We start from the raw sequence: 5,794 nt of genomic DNA on the forward strand, positions 1-5,794 counted from the left end.
TACGTTCACACTGCAGGCAAAAGCGCATCAAATCTGACTTTTTCTGACCCTATGTGACCCATATCCAATCATGGTATGACAGTGTGAACAGCACAAATCCGATATTTTCAAATCCAATCTGGGTCACTTTCATATGTGTTACTGAATCCGATACATATCTGATGTTTTAGAAAGCAACTGCTGTTTGAACGGTCATGTTGCATTAAATCCGTCTTTACGTCACTGACACAAGACAGACGCCAATTATCAGCGCTGGAGAAGACATCGTGAACGCTTCCTGGCCATCCAGTGTAGATGTTAGTGAAAATGTTGGGAAGACAACGTTGGAGAAACGTGAACATTGTATTTGTACTGTATAATCTGCAGATTTTGACAGAAATCTGCAACTATCCTTTGAAGCACCACTCCTCTTTAAAACAGCAATAATGCAAACCTTCTGTAGATTTTCTGTATTTTTTTAGTTGTTATAAACATCTATAGATATTTTGCTTTTGTTTGTTTTTTTATTAACCATATGAATACTGATGGGGCTCATTGTACTTCAGCTTAAGAAAAACAAGTAATTAAAAAGATTTTATCATTTTAATTGCTTGCACCCTAAATGCTTACAGCATAGGAAATAGATAAACACAATGTAAATAACCAGTCCATTCATTATTAGGCATCTTTTTGTATTTGGTTTTGTTTTGTGTACTTACAGTGGTGTACAAATGGAGGAAGAGTGAAACAGCAGAAGAATTAAGAAAGGAACATAAGATGATATCTCAATTCATGTGTGTCTATTCAGAGTTGTGTGCAAGTAATCACATTTGTAAATATTTAAAAAAAAAAGTAAGGATGCATAGCTAAAAAGCAAGTTTTGTTTGAAGCACTGAAAATACACATAAGTCATCAGTCAACTCAACCAACTTTTCAATTGGCTGCCTTTTTTTGCTTTACTTCTGCCATGGCCAATATGCAAATGAGTGTGGACAATAATCCACAAGTGAGTTTGTTGGTAAATTGTGGGTTTTGTTATCTCCGAGCTGAGGCTCAAAGGTTGAGGTTATACCGTGTTACCTAGAACCAGGGTTGCAGAAGTTAGCGATATAAGCGTGATAATGGACAGCTGCTAGTGGTGGCTGGCACATGCAAGGCAGGCATATGTGGGCATACTACATCCATTTAAAGGATCTGCTATATTTATATTTTTCAGTAGTTGTCATAACCAGTGTTGGGTAAGTTACTTTAAATTAGTAACTTAGTTACATTACTAGTTACTTCAAAACAAAAACTGCAGTCGTGGTGCTTTCGATTGTACTCAGAACTCGGAAATTCTGCCTTCTGAATAGGAAGATGTAGGTAACACCAGACTGAAGATGAGCTGCATACAGAGCTGGACTGGGACAAATAAATCGCCCGGGCATTTTGACTAGAGACCGGCCCACCATTACAGGAAAAATCATAAAGCCTTTGAATGAAAATACCGTAATTGTCGGGCTATAAGCCGCTACTTTTTGCACAAGCTTTGAACCCTGCGGCTTTTAGTCAGGTGCGGCTTTTCTATGGATTGTCCATGATTTTTGTCATATCATAAGACGATTTGTTTTGTTTGTTCCGCTGTTGTACGGCACTACGTTGCCTGGCGGAAGGATCGGGGTTCAAGAGTGGTATGTTAGTCACATGTCCGTCCGCCAGGCAACGTAGTGCCGTACGAAGTAGCGTGAAAAACAAACTTCAAAGTAGCGCTACGCGTTCAGCTGGAGTCGTGGATGATGAGCGGCGATAAACTTGCGAAAAGCAAGTTATGCCCAACTCCACCGGTGGATTCTGACAGCGTGGAAAAGTGTGAAAACATCCACGATCACCAACGGATTTTGAAGGGCTGGACTGCTGCATGATGGAGAGGAGGACACCGCCACGGCCCTTCTGAGGGTGTTCAACTCTGACACTGACAATGAGGATTTCTTTGGTTTTGAAAGTGACAACGAAGGAGAGAAGCGGAGAGTGGATGACGAAGCCATCCTGAGCCTGTTTGTATCCGACACTGGAGGAGAGGACTTTGGTGGTTTTAATGCGCAGGAAGAAGAGAAAGATGGTGGTGAATGACTGACTTTTCTTCTTGTTAAAGCTGTGTCACTGCACCTGAGCCTAAAAGGTAGTCCAAATCTATTTTTCTGGTGTGCTATAGGTTACTGTTATGTACTACATTTGCAAATATGTACCCATAACTTGTTTTTCAAAATATTAATAAAAGGGGTGTGTCTCCAAACAGCCATCTCTTTCCTGACAATTCCCTTTGTGCATATTCTCTTACATATGATAAGTCAACATTGAAACACCTGCGGCTTTTAGTCAGGTGCGGCTAGGATTTTCCCCTGATTTTAGCTTGTGCGGCTAATATTCAGGTGCGCTTTGTAGTCCGGGAAATACGGTAAACACTCTTGTGACAGTGATGTATACTGTTCGGATGGTATATATGTATCAATCTATCAATTGTTTGTTGCAAGACTCAGATAATTATTTTTTTTAAAAGTGAGACATTTTAAATGAGTATAAGAAAGTATTTACTTGTGCCCCCCTTTCCCTTTTAATGCCCTACATGGACCCCTGGCAACACTTTGCTAGACCCGCCCCTGCATAGTTACCAGCTGTCAGCTACTTAGAAAAGGATCCTGGTGTTATTTGTCTCTCAGAAACAGTTCATAACTTCCTCATAACTCATTCATATCACCTAAAAGGTAAACCTGTTTCTCCATCACAGCTCTGATGATTCAGTAAGGACATCTCCTGGTTTCATCTTCATGTTTCCCTCTCATCACATAACCAAACCGACATCATGACCAGCAGGTTTACAGCTGTGGCTCCAGCAAACATCAGCTGATATTAGAAATTAATATTAAATAAATTCTAACAACAGCTGATCAAGCTTAAAAGTGCTGCTGTTTTTTACCGCGACATCCGTTGGTTTCCTCTTTCTGGCGCAAAGTGGGCGATAAACAAACAAGAGAGAAAAGCCGATCAGCTGATCATTGATTAGTTTCATGATTGAAGTAGCAACAGGAGAGGGAGGGTGAGAGGATGAGAGAAGAAGAGGCAGCTGTGCAGCGTAAACACAGAATAACTCCAGCTTTGTGTCTTTTTCATTGTAGCTGAAGTCCGGGACAAACTGTTCCTTTTCACCTCAATACGAAATGCGCAATATTTTCTCTGAATACGAGATGATTCCGTTTTTTACGGGACGGATGGCAACTCTAATAATTAACCTTATGAACAAAATTAAGTTCAACATCAGTAACATAGCACCCACCCAGCTGTATAGAAACCCTGTCATGCTAGCTAGCACGCAGTACGAAAAAGTCAGCATAACGAAAATAAACTCCACCTAAACTTGGTTCATATCTGACCCAGAGAGACTGCAGGTCATAATTTCCTACCTGAAGTTCAGTTCACCTGACACTCTCGGACCAGCCCATATGGAAAAGATATATATAAATCTTATAAAGTTTGTATCTGTCTTGTGTGAAACTTGTATGAAAAGCATATAAGAGTGAAAACAGATATAAGATCCCTTGAAAAATTATATAATGAAACTTGTATGTTTTGGATACTTACTAAAACAATGTATGAAAGTAATGCGAAAGTGGCCACTTTCATGAGTAAATCATGTAACCCTTATATGATTTACTCATGAAAGTGGCCACTTTCATGAGTAATCACATATAAGTTTTTACTATTTCTTTTCCATATGGGAACGGCCGCTTCGGGTCTCTCCTCTTGCCTCCCTTTTCCTTCATCCACCTGCTGGCCTCCACCACTTGCTAATGTTATTGAATCTGTGGAAGCTCCGCGATAGCCACCACACGAAGTAACGGATAACGAGCCTATCTAAATCCCAGTAACGAGTAACGCGTTCCCGGTTTTGGCATAATAACTACTTACCGTGCTCGTTACCACAATAATAACGTAGTTACTGTAACGCGTTACTTAATAACGCGTTAGTCCCAACACTGGTCATAACTAGCTAGTATTGGAGCAAAACAAAACAAATTAAAAAGAAAACAGATGGCTACAGCTATGATTGGTCATCTTATGGTTTACTGAGCAAGTTTTAAATGAAGTGGCTAAAATAGTTAGCTAAAAAATTCACTGTACAACAATCAGTGAAGGATTTGATATCTACCTGGATGCCATGGTGGCCGTTTATGTGTGTTAAATATGTTCTTAGGATCTGTGGCGTGTCCAGCGGGGTGGCCTGGGGGGGCACAGGCCACCCCCCAAACCAGACTGGCCACCCCAGGTGCCACCCCGAAGCTAAAACAATAAAATTCAATTAAATATCAAATGTACGATTACGTTTTCGTAGTGATGCTCAGATATCCGAGTGTAAGTGAATGCAGCATCGGCAAAGGAAGGAGAAAGACGGCACCACAGAAAGCTATTTTCCGGCAAAAGAAAATGATGAGAGAATAAATGTCCCGGTAAGTAATATTAAGTTTGTTGAGTTTAGTAAACTTCGGTGAAATTAGAATACCAAGGAAAAAATAACACTTAAAGAATTATTGCAACCGCCGAATATTTCAGTAGGCTACTGGGCGGCCGCGGAGCTAGCATAAGAGTTATTAGTTATAAGATATAATCCAAGTTGCAGGTTAATACTGGCAGTGTCGCCATGCCAGCTGACTGTACTTCATCATCAGCCAGTGTTGTTCTTTATACATCAATATTACCAAAGTTTGTGCCATGTTCAATGCAGGGATGTGCAGTTCTGGTCCTCCTGGTTTCAGATGTTTCCATACTTCAACACAGCTGATTTAAAGAATCATTTACAGACTTGTGCACAACTAGGTGTTTGGGGATTATTTGATTTGAATTGGCTATGTTGGTATAGGTAACATCTAAAACATGCATGATAGGGGTCCATAAGGGCAAGAATTTGACATCCCTGACTTCCAGTCAAGGTCATACATCAAGAAAGTTGTTGTTTGTGACATAAGTTTTTGCTTTATTACTTCAGGGCCAACCAGTATAGATAGAAGAATAGGAGTGGAGAATGAAAAGATCTCAAAATATTGAGAATTTCTTCCTTAAGAAGGCTAAAATAACGCCAGAAGCAGAGAGCAATGTCAGGGAAAGGTGGACTGAGCAGCAGTCATCATTGTCACCTGTGATTTCTACAAATGAAGGTATGTGAGAATGAATAAGGAAAATGCAAGGAAGGGATGTTTATATTGTCAAGTGTTCAACCGATCCATAGGGGACAAATCCTAATATTTGGGAATAAATAATTAAATAAGTGAATATATGTATTGTGGTACATAATTGGAAATTAAAACAAAATCCTGCTTTAAATAACATGTTTTTTTTATTTAATGAAATGTAATATTTTTATATTATCCCAGGCACTTTTTCACCTGTTCATGATCCACCAGATAACCAGGATGTGGTGCCTTTTGAAACATCTTCTCCTTCAACATCATGTACGACACTGGGCCATCCACATGGTATTTAACCTCCAATCTTACTTCATAGATTAATATTGAAAGCCTTTAATTGTGCATTAAATATTTTATAATATTGATACTGTCACTTTTGCAAGAGATGTTGTTCTAGATCAAAAACAATTCTTCATTGATTTTTAAATTGAATCCTCCCACACTTAGATATATCTCAAAATCCAGCGGAGGGACCTAGACAGCCACACTTGAAGATATTTCCTCGAACAGTACATGGTGAAAAGAGGAGGGCCTTCAGCAAGACATGGTATTCACAACACAAATGGCTGGAATATTCTCAAAGTCGGGACTCTGTCTAT

The 5,794-nt window shown here is 39.6% G+C and overlaps 1 long non-coding RNA gene across 1 annotated transcript; it reads left to right on the forward strand.

The window, feature by feature from the left end:
- The first annotated feature begins 4,528 nt into the window (after nucleotides 1-4,528).
- LOC146550459 (uncharacterized) lies at nucleotides 4,529-5,777 on the forward strand. Its single transcript, XR_014890203.1, has 3 exons — nucleotides 4,529-5,165; nucleotides 5,382-5,483; nucleotides 5,643-5,777. It is a non-coding gene; the product is annotated as an uncharacterized LOC146550459 (long non-coding RNA).
- Nucleotides 5,778-5,794: the final 17 nt, after the last annotated feature.

Source organism: Mchenga conophoros, linkage group LG20, assembly GCF_057382185.1.
Source record: "Mchenga conophoros isolate Kocher_MC1m ecotype Shallow Benthic linkage group LG20, M_conophoros_male_GT1.1, whole genome shotgun sequence".
NCBI lineage: Eukaryota > Metazoa > Chordata > Actinopteri > Cichliformes > Cichlidae > Mchenga > Mchenga conophoros.